Here is a 12,386-nt window from a genome sequence, read left to right on the forward strand (position 1 = left end):
ATCTGGGTTCCCTTCACCCGTTCCTCACCAGGTGCTCCAGGAAGCAAGAAGAACACACTGTCTACTTAGGGGCAGCTTTCCTTGTGCTAATGCGAACCCGGATAAGACTCGGAAGCAGAGGCAACGCCACGAGGAGAAGGTGCAAGTAGGGTTCCCTGGGACCCAAAGACAAGGGAGGATTAGAAAGAGGTGCTCTCAGACATGGCCGGAAGGGATAAGGTGGTTTAACCCCTGCACGGGGACGGCTGACAAAATCTGCCAAAATTATAGATGCCACTACGCTCTGAGGCAGCAATCTTCCTTCTGGAAATCGATTCTGCAAACACCCCAGCATGCATACAAATGGAAGACGTACAAGATTATTCATTGGGGCATTCGTTGTAATGGCAAAAGATTGGAGACATCCCAAGAGGATCTCAATAAGGAGCTGGTTAATGTCCTATGACATCCACCTAGGGGACTCGAAGGAGCAATGAGAGGCAGCAAAGGATGTCTCTGTAGGCCCACATGAAAAGATCTCCAGGGGGCACCCGGGCGGCTTAGTTGTTGAGCGCCTGGCTTCCGCTCAGGTCATGAGTCCAGGGTCCTGGGTTCAAGCCCCACGTTGGGCTCCCTGCTCAATGGGAAGTCTGCTTCTCCCTCTACCACTCCTCCCGCTTGTGTTCCCTCTCTCTCTCTGTGTCTCTGTTTGTCAAATAAATAAATAAAATCATTTTTTTAAAAAAAGAAAGAAAGAAAAAGAAAAGATCTCCAGGATATATTGGCACGTACATAGCATGGCACCCTTTTTAGGACAGGAAAATTAAAATACATATTCATATACGATTGCATAAGGAAACATTAGAAGTAGAAACAAGAATCTAATACCCAGAGGGTGTGAGCCGAGTTGAAACAGCAGATGAGAATAACTCCTCCTTATCTCTTGATTCTTGAACCCTGTAACTTACCTCCCATTCAAAAATTAAAAGTGGTTGGAAAAGGATTATGCCTTCATAAACATGAAACATCTTTAAGTCCAATAACTACCACAATACGTAAAGCTGGGGTCCACTCTGACCCACGGAATCTACATCGTTTGCCTTTTCTTCCCTGGAGTGAGTGTCCTTGAGGGAAAGCATTTTGTCCTTTTCATCTTTGTGCCTCCAGGAGTGAGTACATAGTAGGCATTCAGCAAAGAGCTCTTGACTAGATGGCTGCTGTTTTGTGGAAACTGACAGCCACAGAGGAAAAAAAAATGACAAGGCGTTGGGGCACATGATCAGGACTGTTCACTTTATTTAACAAGAATCACCATAGTGATGAGAGGCAAGTGAGAAGAATGGTAGCGTGGTTGCTAACGGCAGCAGCTCCAGGCCGATGGGCCCTGTGAGGCAAAGCCTGGACCATATCTGAATGAGGGGCTCATTGCCGGCTGGAACTTTATGCTTTGGGGGGATTTTATTGTAAAGTTTTATTCATTTTAACAGCAAATGATGAAAATGTTTAAATATGCATTATCCCTTAAAATGCGTAGCTAAAATACAGAAGACTTGGTTTTCTTGCCATTTTTTCTTTGCTGATTGAAAAAAAAAAACAGGAAATGAAATCTGGTTTATATATAATTTGTCACACATGTAATATATCCAACTTTGTAAGCACTCCAAGTTTTCATTAACTCTGCTGAAATATATTTACATTAAGAAATCTCTCAGCCCTAATGTCGTTAGTTTCAAACTTCCAAACTTAGTTGTTTTGCTAAAAATGCAGATCAGAGCCAGATGGAGGACTGAGCACCCCCATTTGACCTCCCTCCTAACCAAAATCCCATTAAATAACAGAAAATTCTTGCTTAATTAGAAAAGGCAGAAACGAGAAGGAAAAGGAGAGGAAAAAAATTCGTAATGGCATGGGAAAATAAGAGCACCATCATTGAAACATAGTGTTTGCCCCCAAGCTAAATCTGAAGGTGTGAATACTTCGTCCAGAGAGGCAAAGCAGAGACTACCCAAGTGACGACTGACTGTCCACGAAGGACAGGTCACCTCTACACTCACAGAAGAGTAGACACCACTCTACCCCAACAGTCATCAGAAGCAGGTATGATCAATAGAATAAGCAAGCCAGCAGGGATTTTTCGATACAAGGATAGCAGATGGCCAAGAATCACCCGACATTTGAGAAAACCAACACCACAGTAGAGTAACATCAAACATAACCTAGAAGAATTACAACCAAAGGAAATCAAAAGAGAAAATAAAGATATTCTAATAACTATAATTTCTGTCTCCAGGGAGATAGAAGACTATATTTCATCTATAAAAAATTAATTGTAATTAATCAAAACCAAAGACTAACTTCCAACACTCAATAGTTGGGGTGAATGTCAACACTAACACAGGTAAGGAGAAAATCATAACATGGAAAATCAAGTAAAGAATTCCCCTCAGACTTAGTATGAAACAACAAAGAATAGAAAACTGTGAGTTGAAAGTCGTGAGACGTAGAGGGTAGGCCCAGAAATTCCAATATCTGTATGACAGAGGTTCCAAAGGGAGAAAACAGATAAAATAAGAGTGAAGAAGTACCCAAAGAAAGAATGGGATGGTGAGTGGGGATTCAGAATTGAAGAAAGACACCAGCCTTCAGACCAATATGGTTCACTGAATACCAAGTGCAGTGAGTGAAAAGTGAAATAAAATTTCAGAAATCTAGACACATCGTGGTAAGGGTTTGGGATACCAGGGATGCCTGGATGGCTCAGTCGTTTAAGTCTCTGCCTTCAGCTCAGGTCATGATCTCAGGGTCTCAGGATCAAGCCCCATGTCAGGCTCCCTGCTCACTGGGGATTCTGCTTCTCCCTCTGTCTCTCCCTTCTGCTCGTGCTCTCTTTCTCTCAAATGAATATATAAAATCTTAAAAAAAAAAAAAAGAGAGTCTGGAATACCAAAGATGAGAGGAAAATCCTAGTAACTTCCCAAGAGAGGAAATAGATTATCACAAGAGAATGAAAATCAGCTTGACATTGGACATCTCTATCATCAGCCAACCCTGAGCGCTGGAAGATAGTAGAGCAAGTCCTTTAACACTCTGAAAGGCAAAAACAAAACAAAACAGAAAACAAACAAACAAAAAACATGTTTAACCTAGGATCCAATACCCAGCCAAACTAGCATTCAAGTGAAGATCAAAATAAAGATGTTTTTGAGCATGGGTAGGTTCATACCACCTGTCACGTGCCCTTAAGAATAGTGGAAGATAGAGGATCCAAGAAATAACAGGGAGGGAAATAGAGTTGATGCATAAGTTTTTTTTTTTAAGTTTCATTTTAGTCTGGAATTAAAATCTTAAACGTGCTCATTGTGGTAGGGATAATGGGAGCAGCAGGGGAGAAAAGAAGCAAAACCGTGCTCAAGGTCCACACCCTACTGTCCCACTGCAAGAACGGATCTTTTTTGCAGATCACCGTTAGAAGTGCCCTACTTCTGAAAATAACTTAATTTGGGATTTTTACTAAACCGCACTTCTTCACTAAATAATTGGACTAGAAAGCCAGTTTCGCTCTTCTAAGTTAATGAAGGTATAAATTTTTGCTTTTGAATTTACTCAAGGGCAAGGGTAAGGTGGGAGCTCATCTTGGAGATCCCTTTCAATTATCACGTATCTTCTTCAGCACCCTCCAAGCTGCAGGACATCAGGTCATACACGCAGAGAGCCCTCTGGGATGGAAGAGAGAACACATATGGTTAGGAACCAAGCAGAAAAAGCTGAACCCTGACGGGGTCTCTTAAAAAGACTATTGAGTTGATGCAACATGAAAAATAAGAATTCCTCATATATCAACATGTTGAGTTAAACAGGAATCTCTTTCATCCGTTCAAATCCAATCAAGAAATTTCTTTGAGACAAGAAATAACAAGTGTTGGTGAGCAGGTAGAGAAAAGAGAATCCTTGTGCACTGTCGGAGGGAATGCAAATTGGCGCTGCCACTGTGCAAAACAGTTTGGAGACTCCTTGAAAATTTAGAAATAGAAATACCATATGAGGGGCGCCTGGGTGGCTCAGTGGGTTAAAGCCTCTGCCTTCAGCTCGGGTCATGATCTCAGGGTCCTGGGATCGAGCCCCGCATCGGGCTCTCTGCTCCGCGGGGAGCCTGCTTCCTCCTCTCTCTGCCTGCCTCTCTGCCTACTTGTGATTTCTCTCTGTCAAATAAATAAAATCTTTAAAAAAAAAAAAAAAGAAAAGAAATACCATATGATCCAGCAATTATGTTTTGGGGGACTTATCTGAAGAAAAGAAAAACACTGATTTGCAAAGACATAGGTACCCTCCTGTGTTCATTGCACCATGATCTACAACAAACAAGATATGGAAACAACCTAAGTGTTCAATCAGTGAATGAATGGCAAAAGAAAAAAATGGTATATAGAGACACACTGAAATATTACTCAGCCATAAAAAAGAATGAAATCCTGTCATTTGGGACAACATGGGAGGACCTTGAGGGCATGACACTAAATGAAGTAAGTCAGGCAGAGAAAGATAAATGCCATATGATCTCACTTATATGTGGAATCTACAAATGAAAAAAAAAATTAAAATTGAGTTTGTAGATACAAAGAACAGACTGGTGGTTGTCAGAGGCAGGGAAGGTGGGGCAGGGGCAGTTAGCCAAATGGTTGAAGGCGGTCCAAAGATACAAACTTGTAGTTATAAAATAAGTAAATTCTGGGACGCCTGGGTGGCTTGGTTGGTTAAGTGACTGCGTTCAACTCAGGTTATGATCCTGGAGTCCCGGGATTGAGTCCCACGTTGGGCTCTCTGCTCAGCGGGGAGTCTGCTGCTCCCTCTGACCCTCTGACCCTCTGCCTCTCGTGCTCTCTCTCATTCTCTATCAAATAAATAAATAAAATCTTTAAAAAAATAAATTAAATAAAATAAGTAAGTTCTGGGATGTAAGGTACAGCCTCGTGTGACTCTAGTCACACGTGTATTTGAAAGTTGCTAAGAGAGTAAATCTTTTTTTTCTTTTCTTAAAAGTTCTCATCGGGGCGCCTGGGTGGCTCAGTGGGTTAAGCCGCTGCCTTCGGCTTAGGTCATGATCTCAGGGTCCTGGGATCGAGTCCCGCATCGGGCTCTCTGCTCAGCAGGGAGCCTGCTTCCCTCTCTCTCTCTCTCTCTCTGCCTGCCTCTCTGTCTACTTGTGATCTCTGTCAAATAAATAAATAAAATCTTTAAAAAAAAAAAAAAGTTCTCATCATAAGAGGAAAACTGTAACGATGTGTGGTGAAGGGTGTTAACTTAGACTCACCATGTTGATTATTTTGCAGTGTATGCAAATATCAAATGATTATGTTGTAGACTTGGAATTGATATAATGTGATATGTCAATTATACCTCATTTTTTTAAAAAGAGGGAAAAAGAATCTTCTTTTTAATTTATAACAATGGAAAGCAGAAGTAGGAGTCTGAATTACTCGTCCTGACTCTTCAATCCTCCCTACACCCACATCCTTGCCACAACCTCGCTGTGGGTGGGATGTACTTTCCCACCCCTTGACCTGGCCAATACAGCAGATACGATACAAGCAAAAATCTGAAATGTGTTTGTGTGGTCAGAGGTGCCCTCTCCCAGGCCCCTGCCATCACCCAGTGACGAGTGTGTCCCCGTCAGTCCTCAGATGAGAATGAGAGACATGAGGAGCCTGTCCTACCCCAGCATGGAGCAGAGCCACACCAGCCAACCTACAAACACACAAGTAGGAATTAAATAGTCATAATTTTATGTCATTGACAGTTGGGGATGATTTGTTAGCCAGCAAAACTGTGGCAATGGCTAGCTGATACTTGGAGGGACAGGGGGCAGCTGTCACAGTCACAGATACGAGGAGTAATTCCTGAGTTGCTGCCTTATTAACATGGCTTCCCTCGCTGGTGGGTAGAACATTCCACTCTAGTGAAATTCACTGCTTCCCGGGAATGCTGTGATGACGTGGGCACTCTCATATGCTGTTGGAGGACGGCTAAACAGGGGCCTTGTAGAAAGCAATTTGGGGACAGCTATCAAGATTCTAAAGAATGTCAGGCTCCTGGGCTCAGTTAAGCGGCCAATTCCTGATTTCAGCTCAGGTCTCCATCTCAGGGCATGAGTTCAAGTCCCACGTGGGGCTCCACCCCAGCATGGAGCCTACTTAAAAAATTTTTTAAAAAAAGGATTCTAAAAATTGCTCACATCTACTGACCCAGTTGATTTCATTTCCAAATATTGATCCTAAAAAGGGGAGAAGCAATAAAGCTTCTTAAAACACGATGGCAATGTGGTCTTTAATAGAAAGAAGCATTGACTGCACACTTACCCTTTGATGGCTTTCACATGCAGTTCTCATTCAATGCTCACAATCTCTGTGAGGCTTCGCAGACAAGGATCGAGAGACTGAGTCACCTTCCCAAGGCCCTTCGAATACAGACCTCTGACTCCAGGGCCCATGGTCTTAATCTCCATGCTCCGCTACCTAAAATGGCCAAAAGAAGATCCGTGATTCATTCACATTCTGGAATGTTATGCAGCCATTTAAAAATAAAGAACACAATCGTTTTTTAAATGCTTCAAAAATAGATGATATAAAGCTATACAGAAGGGAAAAAAAAAAACCTAGAACACAAATTAACCATCTAAAATCTTTCTTGGAACAAGGCAGAGGAGAAATACATTGATAAGTGAAAACAAAATAAGTATGTATACTTTCATACACACGTGCAAATTAAAACTACAAGGTATTACTACACACCCACTAAGAAGCTCACATTTAAATGACTTGACAAGTACCTGGGTGGCTCAGTTGGTTAAGCATCTGCTTTCAGCTCAGGTCACAGTCCTGGGATCCAGAGGTCAAGAGCCCCCCCCACCTCCCCATCATGGGCAGGCTCCTTGCTCAGCAGGGAGTCTGCTTCTCCCTCTCCCTCTGCCTACCCCTACCTACCCCTACTTGTGCTCTCCCTCTCTCTCTGTCAAATAAATAGATAAAATCTTTTAAAATTTTAAAATAAAATAAAATGATAAAATAATAAGGCTGTGGAACTCCTACATTGTTAGTGGGAGTGTAAATTGATTCTTTGGCAGTTTCTCATAATGTTAACCGTTATGACCCGGCAATTCCACCCCTAGGGAATTACCCAAGGGAAAAGAAAACATGTATCCACACAAGTCTTTGGACCAAAATGTTGATTACAAATTGAAACAACTGGAATGCTCAACAAGGAACAACAAATCGTGGTGTATTCGCTCAGTGGAACACCATTCACCAATTTTTTATTTTTTAATTTATTTTATTTTTTTAGTGTTCAGTGATTCATTATTTGCATATAACACCCAGTGCTCATTACAACCTGTGTTCTCCTTAATACCCACCACCGGGCTACCTCATCCCCTCACTCCCCTCCACTCTGAAACCCTCAGATTGTTTCCTGGAGTCCACAGTCTCTGAGTTCATCCACCCCTCTGATTTCCTCTCCTTCAGTTTTCCCTTCCTTCCCCTAATGTGCTCCTTGCTATTCCTTATGTTCCACATATGAGTGAAACCACATGATAATTGTCTTTCTCTGATTGACTTATTTCACGCAGCATGATTTCCTCCAGTCCCATCCATGTTGATGCAAATGGTGGTTATTCATCCTTTCTGATGGCTGAGAAATATTCCATTGTATATGTGGACCACATCTTCCTTATCCATTCATCTGTTGAAGGGCATCTCAGCTCCTTCGAAAGTTTGGCTGTGCACACTGGTGCAGCCACTTCAGAAAACAGCATGGAGTTTCCTCAAAAAGTTAAAAATAGAGCTACCCTATGACCCAGCAGTGGCACTACTGCGTATTTACCCCAAAAATACAGATGCAGTGAAAAGAAGGGGCACGTGCACCCCAATGTTCATAGCAGGAGTATCCACAATAACTGCTCAACAATTTAAAAAGGATTGGTTTACTGATAAGCACAAAACCAAGGAAGAACCTCCAAAAAGTGTTTTTTAGCCAAAGAAGCCGGATTCAAAAGAGTACATAGTTTAAGATATGTTAATATGAAGTTGAAAACCAGAAAGAAAAACACGTACACACACACACAAAAACTTAATATTCCGGAAGAGAACTCTGCATAGTGGTTGCTTTGGGAGGGAGAGCAGATAGAGTGGAAAGAGAAAGGACAGAATTTTCTGGTGGTGATGACAATGTTCTGTATCTAGATCGTGGTGTGGGTTACACAGACACCTAAGTATTTGTCAAAAATCATTGAACCCTACACTGAAGATCTGTGCATTTTGATGAACTGTACCTCGATTTTTTAAAAGATTTTATTTATGTATTTGACAGAGAGAAAGAGAGAGGGCAGGAGGAGGAGTGGAAGAGAGGAGCAAGGAACCCGATGTGGGACTCAATCGCAGAACCCCGGGATGATGACCTGAGCCAAAGTCAGAGGCTTAACTGACTGAGCCACCAAAGCACCCCTGTTCCTCAATTTTTAAATGCCTATCAGTGGAATTGGATACAGTGTCCAGCTAAGCTGAGGGGCAGATAAGCCGATCTGTGGAGCTGGGCAACCCCCAAGACCCAGTGGGCTCTGGGCAGACCAAGCTCTGTGCTCTCACGGACATTCTGGAATGTTCTTCATGGAGCATGGGATCTAGCCACATCTCTAGATTTTCTGCGGGCCCACCCACACCCTGGGGAAGAACTTCAGCTAGGTACATGAGCGCAATCAAACCTGTCCGCCAGATGGTGGGGATGGAGGCCAAGGAAGGCAGGTGGGCAGCAGGGACAGTGAGGCATCAACAGGACAACCAAGGCAGCAGGAGGCTGGCCGAAACCCACCTGGGAAGCTCCTCCTGGAGCCCCTGGGCCCTGGGGAGGCAGGGCAGAGAGCCCCCACAGTGGGTGCCCTATGCAAGGACTCCCATCCCACCTTGGCTCACCAAGGGTCTTATGCAACTCCACGGTCCATTCTGAGAGCTGAATGTGGACCACGTAGGCTTCCTCAGCGCTCTCACAGGAGAGAGATGCACGCAGAGGTCTTGGGTCACTGCAACAGAGCTGGCCTTGCCACAGGTGTTAAAGCAGTGGACACCATGGGGACCCACACAGCCTAAAAATAGCATCAGTAGGGTGGCAGGTGGGGACAGAGGCCTTGACCCAGGAAGGCAGGGCAAGCAGAGGTCAGGGCATGAGAGGGGGTCGAGAGGCGCCCTCCACACCCCAGGGAGGTGAGAAGGGACCAAGGAGGGAAGACTGAAAGCTGACGCATGGCGGGGAGGGGCACCTGGACACATACCTTAGCCAGAGCCCTCAAGGTAACAACACAGAGGCAACTGGGATTACTCAGGTAGAGTTCCTGGAAACCCCTGGAAAAGATAGAGAGAGGCGACCCCAACGCAGGAGCCTGGGCTGCAGCTCCAGCAGGTGAATGCGTGGTGCCTTAGAGTGGCCCAGTTCACATACAGACTGCACAAGACCATTTTCGGACCCGCAGGCTGGTCCAACCTGGGACTCCACACTTGTATTCAGAAGGCATCAGCAGCAGAGAAAGAGGTGCAGAAACACAACTGAGAGAAAACACGACAAAATGTCAGTAGCAACTGTCTTTAATCTCTTAGCAGTAAGATCACAAGTGATCTTTCCCTTCTCAGTACCTGTTGGTTCTTTATAACTTTATAATTTAAAAATATTGAAATGTGGGGCACCTGGGTAGTGAAGCATCTGCCTTCAGCTCAGGTCATGATCTCAGGGTCCCAGGATCGAGCCCCACATGGGGCTCCTTGCTCAGCAGGAAGTCTGCTTCTCCCTCTCCCTCTGCCCCTCCTCCCTGCTCGTGCTCTCGCTCTGTCTCTCTCAGATAAATAAATAAATAATACTTAATTTAAAAATAAGTAAATAGGGCGCCTGGATGGCTCAAGTCGTTAAGTGTCTGCTTTCTGCCAGGGTCCCTGGGTCCTGGGATCGAGTCCCATATTGGGCTCCCTGCTCTGCAGGGAGCCTACTTCTCCCTCTACTGTTCCTTCTGCTTGTGTTCCCTCTCTCGCTATCTCTCTCTGTCAAATAAATAAATGAAAGCTTTAAAAATAAATAAAGATAAGTAAATAAATAAAAACATTGAAATGTATCTGTGGACACGTGATCACATATAGAACCACAAAGCAAAACCACATTTTGCTTCGTATAGTATAGTACATCTATTTACATAGACATCCTGGAGGCATACACTCATACACATACACATTTGCCTCTTGAAAAAGGATTGCAAATCCCCTAAAAAACTTTTATTTATGTGAGCTACAACTATCAGTTCTAAGTGTATTAGATATTAAAACAGAGGCGATTCCCAATTATTTATTTTTAAATGGCAGTTTAAAAACCCACTGCATGTTAACATAAGTAGCCTTTCCGTGAAAAATAATGGTATCTTTGGACACCGGAGTGAGGAAGGTGGCATTCTGCTCGCACTTGCGAATCTCTTTAATGCCCAGCTTTAGTGAGACAGCTGGATTTACAGATCCGCTCCATCCTTCAACCTGCTACAATGTCACAGGGAATGTGGTCTCCGGAAAATTCCACTGCGCTCTCAAGGGAGAAAGAATGAAAAAGGCAAATGACATCGTCACGTTGTTATGAAAATAGTTTTGGCCACACTTTGAGAACTGCTAGTATAGAGTATAATCACAGCTTTGGAAAAACAGCCTGAAAAATATCTGAACAAAAGTGTCATGGTGCCCCCTTGTGATCACCTCTGATTATTGCAACTATGGTTACCAACTTTGAGTGTGTGCGTGTCTGGGTGACTTTTGGAGATGCAGAAGGCTCGAGGTTCCACAAGCCGTAAGTGATGGGCCCAGGACTCCGACCCGGGTCTTCTGATCACCGTGGCATTCAATCACCTTGTACTGAGGATTGCCTCTAGGTTAGAAAAATCCTCAGTATGGTATGATCAAGCAATATGTTAAAAGGCAGACAGATTTCTGAATAAAAATAATAAGACATCCACTCTGCTCCATTACACTTGGCGTATGTGCATATGCTTAGGCTACGTGCAGATTTGGAAAAACATGGACTGTCGTCTACAGGGCACCGATGAGACGCCCAGCCACGTGCAAGACATTTTCACGTTCAAGTATAGACCGAACACATACACGTTCTCAATCTGAAAAGGCACGTGCATAAAATGCAACACTGTTTTTCAACACTCAGTTTTAATTTCTGATTCCAATTCCTGTAAGCATAATCTAGTCCCTCCCAGGAACACTCAGCTCCATCCATGGTCACTCAGCACTTAGGGCGGCATCATCCTACCCCATCCTCACCCTTTTCCTCCGGTGGAGCCAGGCTTCCGGGAGAGGGATGTCGCTCCCAGTCCGCTCCCAGTCTCCTGCACCTGTGCCCACCAGCATCCACTGAAATCCAGCCCACCCCCAGCCACCGCCACCTGATGGAAGAGGATATTCTCTGCCTCTGCATGCTTTTGTCAACACTGTGAGGAGTCCTGAGGTTCTCAAGAGAGAGAGATCCAAGGGCACCTGGGTGGCTCAGTGGGTTAAAGCCTCTGCCTTCGGCTCAGGTCCTGATCCCAGCGTCCTGGGATCGAGTCCCGCGTCGGGCTCTCTGTTTAGCAGGAAGCCTCCTTCCTCCTCTCTCTCTCTGCCTGCCTCTCTGCCTGCTTGTGATCTCTGTCTGTCAAATAAATAAATAAAATCTTAAAAAAGAGAGAGAGAGAGAGAGATCCAGGGACACGCAGCTGCTCTCCCCTTCTCAGCTCCTGGGGTTCAGCCCCTGGGGTCCTTCGACCTTCTGGCCCGCCTGCTCTGCAGGCCAAGGGCCCTTCTCAACACATCCACAGCCCAGCCCTGGGGGTTCTCCAGCCGGCGAGCCCATCTCCCAGCTCCTACATCAACCTCCATTCCTCCCCATTCTGTCCCTCATGCAGAAAAAGGCTTAGACAGGAGCGCCTAGGTAGCTCAGTTGGTTAAGCGTCTGCCTTCAGCTCAGGTCATGGTCTCAGGGTGCTGGGATGGAGTCCCGCATTGGGCTCCCTGCTCAGTGGGGTATCTGTTCCTCCCTCTGCCTCTGCCCCTCTCCCCCCAACTCCCATTCATTCTCTCTTTCTTTCTCTCTCTCTCTCAAATAAATAAAATCTTCAAAGAAAGAAAGGAAGGAAGGAAGGAAGGAAGGAAGGAAGGAAGGAAGGAAGGAAGGAAGAAACATTTACACAGAGTCCTTCAGGATCTGCCCCTCAAGAGTCAAACCCAAGTCAGAAAGATCTTGATTTTCAAACTAATGTTCCCTTGGCTGTGAGCTCCTAAAAGCCATTTAGAAACTTGCTGGCTTTTTATTCTCTCTGGGTCTAAGATCTCAGGGTCCTCCCTTGGCTGGGCCCA

Source organism: Enhydra lutris, unplaced genomic scaffold (genome assembly GCF_002288905.1).
Source record: "Enhydra lutris kenyoni isolate GAN:26980312 unplaced genomic scaffold, ASM228890v2 scaffoldscaffold64, whole genome shotgun sequence".
Taxonomy (NCBI): Eukaryota; Metazoa; Chordata; class Mammalia; order Carnivora; family Mustelidae; genus Enhydra; species Enhydra lutris.